Here is a 16,132-nt window from a genome sequence, read left to right as displayed (position 1 = left end):
GCAAGGACTTCTCTGAGCTGGTGACATATGAACAGGGGCCAGATGGAGTGAACATCTGGCCAGGATGCCGTCTACATAGAGGGAAGTGAGTATGCAAAGGTCCTCATGTAAGCATCTGTTCAGCATTCAGGGACCAGCACAGACTAGAGACAGGTACAGCTGACTAGAGACAGGTAGGCAGAAGGGAAAGACAAAGGATAATATAAATGGTTGCAAGAAGAGATGAAAAGAAGAGCAGTCTGGGTTGCCAGCTGGACCATACAACCAGGTGCTTTGGCACATAGGCAGGTACCCTCAATTCAGATACCCTCAAGGAATTTTGTGCTTGACTGAATGATACTCCTCTCTGTCTCTGTCTCTGTCTCTGTCTCTGTCTCTGTCTCTGTCTCTCTCTCTCTCTCTCTCTCTGTCTCTCTCTCTCTCTCTCTCTCTCTCTCTCTCTTCTCTCTCTCTCTGTGGCTGTGTTGTTTTATCACTACTAACACTCGGCTCAATCCCTGCTAGGCATACCCTTGGGACCTAAACTACTGTTAAAGTTACAATATAAATATTACTCAACTTTCCATTTATGTATCCAAATACCCAAGAACCTCAAGGAAGAATGGCTTTTTTTGGTCCATGGTTTCTATGGTTTCTAAGGTGTCAGCCCGTTGTACAACAAGAGAAGATAGAATGCAGTAACCTCTGGACAGAGTGGCCCCTACACGATGCAGGAGCACAGCGCTCACTGCAGACCTAACTTCTGTGGGGAGGAGTGGAGCCCCATGGAGCTGGATCTCAAGGCCCCTTGTCTGATCTCTTCCCACAGAGCTGGGGGGAGGCTTGAGCTTGCTGCCCAATAGAGCCATTTCTCCCCCTTTCTCCAAATGCCTCACATTTGGGGAGTCTCTGTGGTTCAAGTCAACACTGTTGAGCTCCCTTCATTTGAATGTGTTTCCGCTCAAACTGAACATCAGTTTTCCCTGATCTAAGCTACTCTATGCTGCATTAGCTGGGGCCAGTATGGGGTACTCCTTGTGTCAAGGCCCAAGAGATGCCTCAATTTTAAATTCCTAGGAAGTGGAAGTAAGGGAGGGGATTTTATTCCTCTCATTAAGGTTTTCTGGCAAGTTCTAGCCTGAACTCACATGGAAAGAGGAATGCATAGCCCAACTGCTGGGCGTGACCTCTACCAGCCTCATCCTAAGTGTTTCCACCACCTTATGAAGCAGCCTGGACTTTACTGCAGGAGTCCTTTAAAAAATGGCCACTACTTTACTGTGTGGTTATTCCTGCAGAAGCTATTTGTGTCTGTGTGGCCCTTGCACTGCCAACGTGAAGGTCTCAGTTTGCCCTCCCGTGAGTTGGTACATTTTTATTTTAAGGACTGAAGTTTCACTCACACTGAGGAGTTTGTGGATGCAGATTTAGAAAGATCCAGTGCTTAAAATCCAACTGAATGTTCCAACAGGTTCGGCACTCATGGTTCATAAACACTGGAACAAGGTGGCTACAGCACGCAAGCGTGGCCGGGGCCCTCTGCACAGCATTGCTGCTTGGTGACGCTGGACGGTATTTGCTGCCCACAGCCTGGGGTGACAGCAAACATTCCTCCTCGGTCTGGTGTCAGGGTGCGCCGGGATGTGGCACAGCTGTGACCACTCGGATTGGTCTCCCATAGAAGGCTGTCACAGCGTGTTTACCTGAGAATGAATGTGAGAGGCCACAGGGCTAGAATTGTCTTGTGGGCAGAGGGAAAAAAGTGCCCGGCTATTTTAAAGGCCAGGGGCAGACATCTTGTCCATGGCCCATAGGTCACACAGACAAACAGGGTTCACCTAAGGAGCAGGACCTTCTCTAAACAGATGCTGCTACACTTCAGGAATGGCTTTCAGATGTGAAGAAAGAAGACAGAAGCATCTCACATGGCCTGTGATGAATTGACTGCACAGTTCCCAAGGCTGTGGCAACAGCCTGCGTGCTTTCCTCACTGCTGGGGAAGGTAATTTGGTGTGTGCACACAGATGCTTGCACAGAAATGTATACATCGGACCCCCATGCACATGATCACAGGGATACACCTATGTACACGTACACAGACTCACAGGCACACACATATGATGTCATGCACACATTCGTGCATGCTCACACAGAGACACACAGGTTCACACACTTATACACACATGCAAAATCTCATAGATAAGCACCAACACATCTCACACACATTCACAATCATCTACAGTACAACTCTACATAACCACATACATATTCACACAAACACATGCACACATTTGAATAAAAATATGCACACCCCTACACAAGCACACACCTCACATATAGAGATATATATGTGTACTCTCAGAATGGAGACTAGGGCTTCCTAGTGGCTCTGAGGCTAATGTGGGGGTTGTGGGTGGGTTCTCCATGGTCCGTTGACCTCGTGGATGAGTTTGTGGAGCCTCAGAAGAGACCATACCATTTGCCTCTTCCTGTTTGGTTACCTGTGTTTGTCAGCGGCAGTTTATCTTATGCAAAGTGACTTTTCTCCCTGCCCCACCTTTCCAGGTGTCTTTCTAGGATCCAATATTGGGGAAAATGGCATTCTGAGTTAGTCACACGTTCTCCTCCATCCCCAGCCACCTAGAAAAGGAGTGACTATGGCACCAGCATGATTTGAGCTAGCTGACATCTTCTTTAGAGACAGGGTCTCTCTATGTATCTCTGGATGTCCAGAAACTTACTGTATAGACCAAGAAGGTCTCCAACTCAAAGAGATAAACCTACTTCTTCCTCCAAACTTCTAGGATAAAAGGCCAGTGCCATCACACCTGGGCCACCAGGGCTTCAATGTTGTCTTGGATAGGGATCATGACTCGGGACTCTTTTCTGAGTTAGCTGAGGAAACCACGAATTTTTTGACATTTCGATTATTCAAACATTTAAGATGCAATATGTTTTACTAGAAGAAAAATGAATAACACTTTTTTTCCAATCAATCAAACTTCTAGAAAGTCTCTCTCTGTCTTTGCCTCTCTGCCTCACACTCTCTGTGTCTCTTTCTCTGTCTGTCTGTCTGTCTGTCTGTCTGTCTGTCTGTCTCTCTCTCTCTCTCTCTCTCTCTCTCTCTCTCTCCCTGTGTGTGTGTGTGTGTGTGTGTATGTGTGTGTGTATGTGTGTTTGTGTGCATGCCTATGGAAGCCAGAAGACAAGAAGACAAACTTGAGTGTTCTCCTAGCCTACCACCTTGTTTTGAAGATCTCTTGTTAATCACTGTGTATCTTAAGGTGATTGGGTCACAAATTTCTCCCGTCTCAACCTCCTGTTTCACTGGGATTGCAGACTGCAGCTACCACATGTAGTAAAAGTTTTGGTTTCTTTGAAAACTCAGTTATGTCATGTAAATAAGTTTTTGTTTTAACCCAAACTGTGGGGTTTTGGGGTTCTTTCAGTTTATCCACAGCTAATAGTTGCCTTTTGCAGGGCATGGTCTTTGTCAGCTGCAGTTAGTTTAATTCTGAGAACTTGGAGATGATATAAATATCAGAGCCCAGAGAGAGGAAGAAGAGCTCTGACATAGAGAAAAGGACATTTCTCGGTGCTCTGGGTGCTGAGGGGGGGGGGAGGGAAGGAAAGAGCGAGGCTTCGAGGAGAAGGCTGGAGAAGGAAGAAGGCTGCTGCTGGATAGCCTGACAACTGAGATTGGTATTGCCCCAACGAACCTGATGACCCTAATCTGCTGGAACCAAGTCTAAAGAAACCTACATCCCTTTTCCCTTCTAACTTTCTTTCTCTCCTACCTAGGGTTGGGTGCTTGGAAGAGAGGTAGAGGCTTAAAGAGCTCCAAATAAAAAGGAGTTTAAAAAGGAGCTAACAACTACATGTAGTCTTTTGTGTATACCGGGTGGCGAAGGGGGTGGGGGGCGGCAAATTCAGTCCTTGGTGCTTGTATGGCAAGCTCTCCATGGATCCCTCTCTACAGCCCAGTCAATAATTTTGATGTTCTCATAGTGACTTGCTGATCTTTATCATAGTTCCATTATATTTAGGCCGTCAAGTCTTTACATGATCCACACTGAAATGCTTTGTACCTCCTAGCACTAACCATCCTCCTCTCAACTTGTCAGTTCCTTCCCTGAAGGCAGGTGCTATCTAGGTTGCCCAAGCTGCATAGGGGGATGGGGAAGGCAGCATGAGGATTATTGATGACTATTTTAGAGTGTACAGTCAGCGGCATTAATTGCCTTCACACTGTTGGGCACCTAGCATCATTACATAGCTATAGAATTTTCTCTATTTGCAAAACTGAAGCTCAAACAAGGTCTAATGTGAAAATTGACCCCCAGGACTGTCCTCTGACCTTCTCACACTTGGGTGCCCTTACACACATACACAAACAGACACAAGTACTCCTTTCTCCTTCAGCACTGAGATCCACTTGGCAGGAGAGGGAGGCTTAGCCAGACTCTTTATGAGGGAAAGGGTTTCCCATCCATGAGGAAAGTGGGGAAGCTGCTTGCCATGTGCAGAGACTCAGCCCCCCTCCTCCGAGCTCACAGAGAAATAGGGACTTTTGTTCCTACGAGCATTGAAAGGCTTCTCGTAGACATGAAACTCTAGGCTGGTGGCCAACAAGTGATCTTACCTTCTTCCTCTCTTTTCTAAGAGAGATGGGTAACAGATCATGAAACCACTATCTAGCAGGCATGCATCATCCAGGAGGTCCCAGAAGAGCCCATCACTTCCTCCTCAGTGTCCTATAGCCTTGTTCGAAGCATCCACATGGCTATCTGGTCTCAGTAGAGTGGGAGGTGGGATTCCTCAGCACCTAGTGGCTCACACGTTGCCAGGTCCAGTTCCTTTGACTCCTCCTGGCTGACACATTCCCTTGTAGTCCCTGCCTCAGGTGTACACGGGCAGGTCCAGCTGGGGCCAACACTGAATGTGTACCATACACTGGGAAGAGGGAACGAGGACCGGGAGCTCCAACTACAGAGCAATTATTCCCATCTCAAGCTTGGGCCTTGGTAGGAAGAAGCCACCTAGGACAGGGACCCTGTTTGGAACCCTCTGTTCTTAGTTCTCGTTGCCTTATAACAATGTTTGGAAAGAGAAGCAATGGGTAGAAGGTATTGGGGCAGGGCCTGAGAGAGAGGGGCTGGCAAAGTGACTTAGGCTGTATCTTCTAGAGCTCCCAGCTGGCTGTTCTAGAAAGTCACAGTAATGACGGAATAGGTGATTTTGTTCTGGTGACACCCACCCATCACCCATCACTTTGCTTATTTTTCATCATATATAATGTGTTATTTGGACAAATGTAGCAAGGCACGTAGGTAATGTTGTAAGAATTGGCCCATCTGGGCACCCGTTGCTGACACTGAGACTCAACCCCCTTTCCCATGTGAAATGCCTTCTTTTCTGTCACTCACTGGGTCCAACTATCCCTCTAAGGTCCCTTAGAGGGAAGAAAGTGACTGTCACAGATGATAGACTGGGCTAGCCTTGGACCTTTTATTGTCTCTGTAGCACTGAGGGAAGGCTGTGGCCTTTGTTAGATAAGATCATAACACTAGGGACATGCGGTGATGAAACTGAAGGTCTCGGGGACATGGGTCATCTAGCTGGCCAGGGTTTTAAATTGGTGTTTTGCTATGCCTGATTAGGAAGAGAGACAAAATTTCATTTGGTTAATTTTAATTAACTTTGTTGTGCTGAGCTTGGAACCCAGGACTTTGAACATGCTAGACAAAAGCTGAAACACAGACCTATACCCCCAAACTCGAGTTCGTGTGTTTACGTGGTCTTAGAGCCTATCTGTCGACACTCAGCTAAGCTCTCCAGGCTTGTCTAACTTTGAATACTTTTTCTCCCTAGCTTTCCCCCTTGTGGAATTCCTCTGCTTTTGGGTGGCATCTCAGTGTGGCTACCCAGTTTCCAGATGCTTCTAGTTGACATCAGATGAATTCTAAGTTCCTGAATACAATTTCCTACCAGTGTGATCTTAGTTTAAGCACTAAAAAAGACAATGTGGGCTCTGGACCACACACTGGCTGTTATTTCATCTAAGCAATGATTTGGCTTTGCTGGAATTAAGAGAATCCTGGAGCGATGGTGGACTTTTATGAAGTGAGGCTAGAACCCATGTTTCCCTGTATATCCCTGGGTCCAGGCCTCTTGATTTGGCTACAATTTTTATCAAAAAACATTTTAAATGTTATCATGCATCAAATTCTCAATTTTGTAGCCACAGGATCTCTGTAGAGAAGTAGAATAATATCCAAGAGCCTCAAAATCAAATCTGACATGACCAATGGGCCCAGGATCCCCCTACCCCATCTGGGAGGTGTCATCAAATTCAGGGTACCCGCATTGTTTAGATACGTTTATTTATTTTTATTTTATGTTTATTTTTTAAATTAATTTGTTCTGTTTAGGTACTTTTATGTTGACATGAAAACGTACATACAATGGCTAAGGGTCCCTCAGTTGCCAACAGGACATCAATGCCATAGGTATGAAATGGCTGGTGAAATGGGTCATTGAGTAAAAGCACTTGCTGCGTAAGCCTGACACCCTGAGTTTGAACCTTCAGAGGGTGAAAGGTCAGAACTAGCTACAGAAATTGTCCTTTGACTTCCACACGCATGATACAGCATATGTGCATCCACCTTTACATGTATGTATAATATACCATCATCCAGTAGTAATAAACAAAATATAAATTTACAAAAACAAGCAGGTCTTAGAACTAATAAACTCCGTTCTGTACATTTTAAGTGAATGCATTCTGGCAAACAAGATTAAATGTATTTCAAAACATTATACAATTCATGTCATTTTTCCTTGATGTAATGGTGCTAAAAATTATAAATCCAAAGTGCTCTGTCCCGAAAGAGGCTTTCTTGTCAATCACTGTGAAACCTTAGTGTAAATTCCCCTGCCACCTGTTTCCTGTGAAGCCCCTTGCCTCTCAGGGGGCAAAGCAGGCTCCCAGGGAGTCCTGTAGCAGCTGCTAATTACAGACAATCAACACATGATTGGCTCTATCAGGAAGTGTGGCCAGGCCAGGGCTAATCTTATTACTGTCTGAAATGAGTGACATTTCAAAAAAGAAGAAGTAAAGAAAAGTCAGGGTACAACGGAGCATTGAGAAACGTGTGGAATCAAAGACTGGGTGGCCTTTTGCCAGGTGTCAGAGCCTTTCCGTGAGTGTGTTGATCCATCTTGTCTCTTCAGAGGATGTTCTTCCTTAGACCGATCATCACAGTTTAATCTCTAAGGTCTGCCTGGAGAAACTTTTATTGCATTTCAGCAACTATTCATGTGAATGGAAAGAGACCAAGACAATTCTTTGCAAAGACAATGTAGAAGGACAGCCCCAAGACTCTTCAGAACTACCTGACAGCTCTGGGAAGAAATGAGCAATTCCCTTAAAATAATTTTTTTATGTACATTTGGTATTTGGTGTACATGAATATCTGCCCTAGGGAGTCAGATCCACTGGAATTTGAGTTACAGACAGTTGTGAGCTGCCATGTGGGTGCTGGGAACTGAACCTGGGTTCCCTGAAAGAGCAGCCAATGTTCTTAACCGCTAAGCCATCTCTCCAGTTCCAAAATGAGCCAATTCTTAAGGGCCATATGTGTATTTATATCATAGCATTTGTGATCTTCATGACTGAGTCTCAAAGACTAAAATATCCAATAAACAAGAAAATCACAAAACTCACAGTAGATGCTAGGAGTGTGAATAGTTGAAAATGTCAGTATCCAGTGCTATGCTGGGACTTTGTAAGGCTCTTGGCATGGTTGGCTTGGTGGTGCCAAAGATGAATGAGCCTCATCATCCGGATTTCTCTTTGTATTTAATGTGTCGCCATTCAAGCCCTTCTATCTTGGAACATGTCCTCTGCTCTTCTTTGTGAGTGTGACTCTGGAAGGCAACAGAATTTGGGTCTTGAGAAGATCTTTCTGACTTCCTCAGAACTCAGAGGTGTATGTATGTCAGGGTCCAGTGCCAGATTTGTCCCCCTATGACAGAAAGCAAGGTGCCTGGCCAGAAGGCTGGTAGTCCTCACTTTCCAATCACCTTAATTGAATGTGTTGGGCTATATCCAGGACCTTACCAGTGAGGAGCTGTGGAAACCGAGTAGAAGTTGTGTATGTGGGTGGGCGGGACCGTTGATGCCTAGTCTGTTCTTCTTTGCAGCTCATAGCACTGGCCTTTAAGGTTGGCTCCTTTGGATTTCTCAGTGGCCTCAATAGACACCTGTCTACCCTTTTATGCCAACACTTCAGAATGGCCAAGAAGTAGCTGCTTCCTGACACCCACTACTGCCCGAGTTTCCCAAAATTGCCAGAAAAAAATGATTTTACTCCATTTAAGCAAAACTTGCTACAAAAACTGCTGGTAAAATTGTTTATGATTTTCTAGAGTTGATATTGCCTGGCACAGCATCATTGGAGCTAGAGAGAATGCCCTCTAGCCGGGCGTCATCAAGTCCATCAGAGTCACCGTCCCAGCACTGACAGCACTCTGAGGACTGTTGTCCAGCAATCCCTGGACAGGTCTCTGCCAGGCACCACAGTGACATGACACAAGAGAATGACGCATGCTAACCTTAGTGGACTGATGTCTGTCCAGTGCTTGGAGTGAATACAGCACAACTGGGTTAAGACAGTTAGTCCTGTCACTTCTTCTAGGAACCAGAGGCAAACAATGTGGAATGTTCACACACCACCAGGATCAGCTCCTGCGAGCTGGAACTGAGGGGCAAGTCTAACTGTCCTTTCATGAGCAGCTGTAAGCCCATGGTCAGAGAAAGAATGCTCAAAATGGGTTGGGATTTTACTCTGTCCTATTAGTGCAGCAGCTTAAATTCGGCTCTCAGTAAAAGGATAACATTAATTTCTTTATTTAGCCAATGGTTATTGGGCTCTTGGTGTGTGTGGGTGCCAGTATGGAAGGAAGAAACCAGTGTGGTCCCTGCTTTCTACAAGCCAGTGCAGGTGTTGGAGCTGCTGACTGAGAAGAGGGTATCCTTATAGATTTTTACACATCTGGACATGCAGATTAAAAGCATGATCTGGCTTGGGCTTGCACATGGTGGCTGTCTAACGGCCTCCAGAGCATCACTTGGAATCACAGACCTCAGGTCAGCCAGTGCAGGAGCAGGCCAGAGCAGCGTCATCTCCAAAGCATAAACAGCTTCCTTACCAGACTGTGTGGCAGAACTACACTAGTCTTTTCTCTTCGCTGCTAAATTGTATACTCTGCCCATTCCCCACCCAGCACCCCACGCCATGTATAACTTCAGTCACGTTTCCAGTTCAGAGCATCAAATACAGCAGCTTCTTTTGGTGTTTCTGATTGTGCGCTTAGTAATCCAGGTGCATGCCCCACCTCTTCCCACTCATTATTTCTAAACTGATTTTTACAACCTGAACCCTCTGCCCCTGTCACCTCCAACCAGGGAGGAGTTGAACCCTGTGTCCATGACGTGTGCCAATAGCTTGCTGTCCTGTGGTGTTCCCCTAGGCTGCACTGAGGTCTTCCTGAAGAAGGACACTGTCCCCATGGCATAGGGACACCTCTGTCTTCAGAGTAGGGAGCTGGGGAACAGAGGAACACAGCAGGACACATCAGTGAGTCTCTTGGTCAACAGCAGCTGGTGTCTTCTCTCCATAGGGGTCAAGGGAAATTGGGGGCTGGGTTGACTCTATGCTGTGGCCATTCTCAGGCCTTCATCAACCCGAGAGCCTGACCCAGAGGCCTGAGGACCCCAGATTATTAGCTCATCAGCTCCCTGGGGTCTCTGACAAACAAGTCATGTAAAGTCAGGAAAGTAAACCCTCCTTGTGATGCAAAGCCCCCAGGGGTGGTGAAGAGCTTCCTGGTCTCACCTTGAGTGCAGCTGTCCACAGCTTCTCTGGCCTAGCTGGGGACTTGGGACCTGGACAGCTCAGGTGGGCAAACAGCATCCGAGGGGAGAGACTCTGGCGGCAGGATGTGGATTCCACAGCAGGAGGCACTAGCTCCCATGTGCTGCTCTCCTCGCAGCTGACCTGGCTGGGGGTTTCCAGAACACCACACCTGGCCTGCCCCTGCCAGAAGTAAAAGCTTTCATGAACTTGGATAAACTTGAGTCAGGAGTTTCTCATTGTATTACGGTGGCTGGGTGGTTGGTGTAGGGTGGGGTGTGTGTTTCTGTGAGGGCACCCCTGCAGTGAAATTTTCTTTTCAAAGTTCAAGACATCTTTCCTCACTTCCTTAGAGCTAGAGTTAAGATACATTTGATACTGTAGGACAGTTCCTATAGTCTCCCATATCCCTTCCCTCATAATCCCAAGAACCAGCTGTGATGCCTTCCCTATGCCTGAGCCCCAGACAGAAGCTGGCTTCCCTGATGGTGATACCTAGACACCACCTTGCAGCCTCCACTCTTGGCTTCTTTCCGTGTCTCTCTCTCTCTCTCTCTCTCTCACACACACACACACACACACACACACACACACACACACACTTGTTGTGTGGGAATAGGACCAGGCAAGGTTTTGGGCAATGTCTGCACCCAACTCAGTACTGCACGTAGTAGGTCTTTGATACTTGGGAAATGCTTCACACAGATGCCACTACCAGGAGCTCTTCGCCATCAACCTAATGTTTCCTGGAATCCAGTTTCCACTGAAAGCACCCACAATGGACGTAGCCGTTCCAATCTTTTTGTCTTACTTTTTCTCTTTGGAATTTTGTGACAACTGGAGCCCGAGGGAGTTTAGCTTCTTCACACACTTTTTTGCTAGCTAGTATGAATTGGTATCTAAGCATCAACTGCTTATATTCTTTTTTTTTTTTTTCTGAGACAAGGCTACTTTGTATAGTCCCAGTTGTCCTGGAACTGGCTCTATAGACCACGATAGCATTGAAGTCAGAGATCTTCTTGCCTCTGCCTTCCCAGTGCTGGGATCAAAGATGTGCGCCACCACTGATCAACTATATTCTTATATTCTGTAAAAGTGTATAGGCGTCCATGTACCTGTGGCACAGGACAGCATATCCTACATCTCCCAGTGAATGTACCAGATCTGGTCCATTTGGATGTAAGCTCCCATTGGTGCCACAATGTTTTGTTTATCTTTGGTGGCCATGTGCTCTTAGTGTGGGCCTAGCAATGGCATAAAAACCACTGCTCCTTGGTGTCCGGTGAAAAATGTCCGGTTTAGTGTAGCACAGCATCAAATGTACTTACTAGTCTGTTTGCCTCTTGCTCTTAGCTGAGGAATGCCCAGTCTAGTTTTGACTCAAGGAGCCTCTTCTACTGAATCTCCACATGGATGGAGTGCCACTCAGTCCCCCAGGCTGGATGTAGCGGTGTCTGCCATGTGATGCTATTACAATGGGGGGCTCACTTGTTGTCGGTACCCTGTAATAAGCTGGCTATATTTTCATCAATGAGGTGTGGGTCCCCTGACTGTGCTGTTCATGCACTTGAAACTCTCCCACACAGCATTTGTTTTCTCTTTATTGGTTGGGTGGACAGGCATGAGGTGAAGGTGGCAGGGCTGAATCAGGGAGCACAGTGCATCCTGTCTCCTCCTGGGGCTTGTTCTTGATTTCAGGTGAACAAAAACTATGAACTTCTGCAGTCTGCCATTGTCACAGTAGCCGGTATCTAACGAGTACACAATCTTTAGAAAAACACTACCCTCTTCTCAGATCTTCATTCAGAATCTTCCTGACTCTTACACTGCCCCTGCCTTCTGTTGTAGACCAGCGGATGGCACACAAGGATGTCAGAATGATATATTTACTGCCTCCCCAGGATCTTACTGATGGTGAAATTTCACCTTCCTCACATTCACCCTTGTAAGTTTGCTGTAAGCTCCTCCCCATTTTGACAGGTTCCCCACTTTAGTTTGAGCCCTTTTCACCTCTATTCATTTGCACTGGTATGCTTTCCTTTTTTTTTTTTTTTTCAGTGTCACTTCTCAGCAGGATCTGAGCCAACGTTGAAACCTGTTAGGGTGCCCCAGGTTGGAGCAAATCAGTCTCCTTTGGTGGTGACCCTTTCCCAAGGAGGCTTTGGTGTGGCAACCTTGTTTTCAACTTCAGGTTTCGGCGTCAGTTTCCTTGGGTGTCTAGAATTGCCTCTGGAGGAATGAAGTCACGAACTGATGCCTGAACTCAGTGGAAACACCAGGCAAGACTGTCAATCAATGCTTACATCTTTGCCTGTGTGAGGCAGGATGCTGCATCTTAAGGGAGCTGCAGAATGTGACAGTGAGCTCTGGCCTCAGGGACACAGCTATCCCACTGGGACGCTGCTCAAAGGAGTCAGGCAGGTCTAAGTAGCCAAATCAAATATGGATGTTTAAAGCACAGTCAATTTGTCAGTGGGCCTGGGTAGATTTTCTGGCCCAAATTGCCTCAGCTAGAGCTGGGTTGTCTTGGATGGCTACCAAGGCTAGGCTACTAGTTGTTGTAGGAGAGATAAACATGGTTTTGTGTTGATCCCAAGTGTGGGATGGGGAACAGACTTGTGAGAGAGAGCAGGATGTTCTTCCACTTAGAAGTTGAACCACTTCGTGGGGGAGCTTGGCTGTTGCCAGCTGAAAACATCCTAGTACAGACTTTGAGAGGATATATATATATATATATATTTGAATATATATATATATTCAAAACAGGATGGGGAGAGGACTTGGGACTGTTTTGGCTGCTCATCAATACTTGGAGAGATGCTCCTAGAGAGAACTGCTCCAGGGAAGGCTTCAAGGCTTTGGGCTCCGGCTGAAGCTCTGAGCCTCAGCTGCTGTTCCAGGTTCCAGCAGCAAACTTGGTTGAATTGTGGGTTTGCTGAGGTCCTGCTGACTACACCAGGAGAATCGTTCCTTGGGACTTATATCCTTAAGGTTTCCTTATCGTGTTCTTTAATCTCCTTTTCCTATTATTTTGGTTAGTCATGTTGTAAGTGAGGTATGCTGTTAGTGAGTTTATAATAAGGTATAATTGTTAAGAAAATTGAGCCTACAAGTTGTCATCTGGGCAATGGCACAAGTCCCTCCCCCTCTAGAAGGCAGGCTTGATCTCGCTCTCCTGGCAGCAGAAGATGCCAGACTTCAAAGCATAAATGTTTTTCAGATCCCCAGTGCCACAGTTGCTCATTGCTCAGTCCCAGCTGGAGGTGGCTGCTAGGCTTAACTGGCTGGTGGGAAGAGGGCCAAGCTTGCTGATTGGAAGAGGGTCCAGCTTCTATGAAAGTGACCCTGGGGCTGGAAGAGATGACTGGGCCAGGTGTACAAAGTCTATACCATGATTTCTATAGAGGTTTGTTGAGCTGATGCAGGCCTGCAGGGAGTTGATAGGTTGGGAAAGGTGGTGAGCGGCAGCATGTGGGGATGGGTAGATGGGTGGGCTGGATAAAGAGCGCTGGGCCTGAGAAGGAGCCGCTGCGGTACCGTGGAGGCAGAAGCAGGTACCATGGCAGCAGTGGGTCCGAGCAGAAAAATGGAAAGACAGGATCCTCAGAGAACTCAAGGAAGGGGGAAGGCATTGAGAGTGTGCACGGGGATGAAGAGATGACCTGGGGGAGCAGCATCTCCAGGCCACATCCCACCTGACACTAATGAGTGTGTAAAGAAGGCTTGTGATCACTCCAAGCAGAGACGCGAGGGGGTTTTCCCATGTAGGACATGGGAAGCTTTGGTTAGGGCACAGTGTCCTACGTGTTCCCTGAGAGGAAACGCATGGTCCAGCAGCATTTCCCAGGCCCCACCGCACATGCGAACACGTGCTCATAGAATCCCATGTGGAAAGCCCACAAAGGAACCCAGAGTCCTTCAGAGGGAGAAAGACTTGATGTTTTGCAATGATAGAGTTTTTTTTCTTTTTAATAACAGTTCTCTTAGAGGTAATTCTGATTTATTTACTACTGTGAGACAAGTAACTGACACATAACAGGCCACTAAAGACTTCTTGGCATTCTGTTATGTATTTAATCATGGGGCCACGTTTTAGCATACCAATGTCTCCCAAGTTCACATTTCACTCAGTTTGGGCAGCAGCCCACTAGCCATTCCCATATAACCATATTATTGCCTTTTATGAAGCGGCACTGCCCTCCCCATGCCAAGCTAATCTTTAAGTGACTCATGTCATGTCATCACTTCATGTGACATCTTTGGCACTCACTGATCTGGCTCTGAAGCCCAACATCCCTGTTTGATTCCCCCAGAGAAGACCTTGATATAGTCAGGTGTCCTGGACAGGAAATTTAGAAAACCCAGAAAAGAAAAACTTGAGTTCCGAGGAGCCTAGAATGGATCCATAGTTACCAACAAAGTAGGATTTACATCTTCATCAAAGAAGCATTTGCTAGGCAGAGGAGACATGGTGAGTTGTGGAGGCGAGAGAATGAGAAAGCCGTATCTACCTCCGTTGTTCACGTATGGTGGCGTGCCCTGACCCAGTTCGTGTTGAACCATCCCCCAGTGCAGAGTGTGGGACACTCTAAGAGGTACGCTGAATGTGGGGTTTGGGAAGGCACCCCCACACACTTAGGCGCACTGCTGTTTCTCTTTCACATGTATCTACTTGTTTTTTTCGGTTTTCCCACTATGTTGTAGCACAGCATGTGGCCTTTACCACAGAAGGTGAAGTCAACCTATTCTTGAACATCTCTACCTCAACAGCTATGATGTAATAAAAACCTCTTTTCTCTGTAAGTTATTCAGCCTTAGGCAGTCTGTTGCAGCAACAGGAAACGGGCTATGACATTTCTCATTGCTGTGACAAAATACCTGAACAGGGCCAACTTAAATGATTGATTGATTGATTGACTAGCTTGTAAAACTTCATTAGGACAGCAATAGAAAATTGAACACACACACACACACACACACACACACACACACACACACACACACACTAATACACTAATTATAGAAAGCCAGAAGGAGACACTCTCTTACTCTTGCCTTGGGGTGAGAAAACTGAGGCACTCCATGGTGATGACTTCTGTGCCCTCCATCATACAGCTTGTTGGTGAAGAGCTGAGCTTCAAACTGAGCAGGTCTCGGGAGGTCTGCATGACCAGAACAGTGAGACACTAAAGATCTTTAGCTTCATTGGCCTGACTCCCTCCAAGCCAGTTTCTAAGGAAGGCCTGACTCACGAGAGCTGAAGGATGCCCACACAGCACTGATCTGTTAAGTCCTAGCCTGTCTATGTTCCACACTTCTTATTCAATAAAACACATAGGCACATTATCACACAAATGGCTGTCACAGATGGGTGAGCCCATGAGAAGTCTTAATGTGGTAGATGCTGTCAAGCCTCGCCCACCAGCATCAGCATGCCTTTCTCTTGCCATCCCAGGACCCCAGCATCCCAGTGTTTCTCTTGAAAAGTCAGTTCTGAGGTTTCAGAGCCTCTTCTCTGAAGCCACTGGGTCCACAACACTCATGGGACACAACACATGTCATTTATGCATTGCATCTATTGTGTTTATGTGGACCACAGCTTGGGGTCTAGACTGGGCTCAGAACAGTATATTCACCCCTGAATATGTCACAATCCAAAGGAAAGATTACCAGGGATAAAGAGGCAGACCAACAGGACAGCCTGTGCCAGAGGGGTGTGTGAGGAAGTGTGGGAAGTCACATGGCAGGTGTCCTAACTGTCCCCTAACTATATCATTCCATTATTATATGTATTCCAACATTATAAAATCTATATATAACATGTGTGTGCATTCTAATATTATACATACTGCCATGTAACCAACACTCCAATCTCAACTACGTAATATTGGCATCAATTATGCTTATGAACTTGCTCGTTCTCCAGGCCACAGCAGAACTACCCTGGGTTTCCCTGGCCTATCTTGAGTTTTGCTTCTCAGTGCACATCAGTGGTGGATATGTGCGACTTTTCTCCTCAGAGAGCGTTCTTGGCTGGCAGCAACTCCTTTAGGGTCACTGGCAGGATGAATGAATGAAAAAGAGGAGACAAGTGGGCGTTGATGGGAAACTACCCTCTCCTCCTACAAGCTCAGTCAGATGGCCAGGCCAAGTTGCAAATTCAAGCTCAAGTATAGAAGCAAAACACAAACAAAGAATCATATACACCACCTCCCTTTGGCAAGAGTGAGAGTGTA

This window comes from Acomys minous (genome assembly GCF_964271855.1).
Source record: "Acomys minous genome assembly, chromosome: 3".
Lineage (NCBI taxonomy): Eukaryota > Metazoa > Chordata > Mammalia > Rodentia > Muridae > Acomys > Acomys minous.
Note: the sequence above shows the minus strand (reverse complement) of the source record.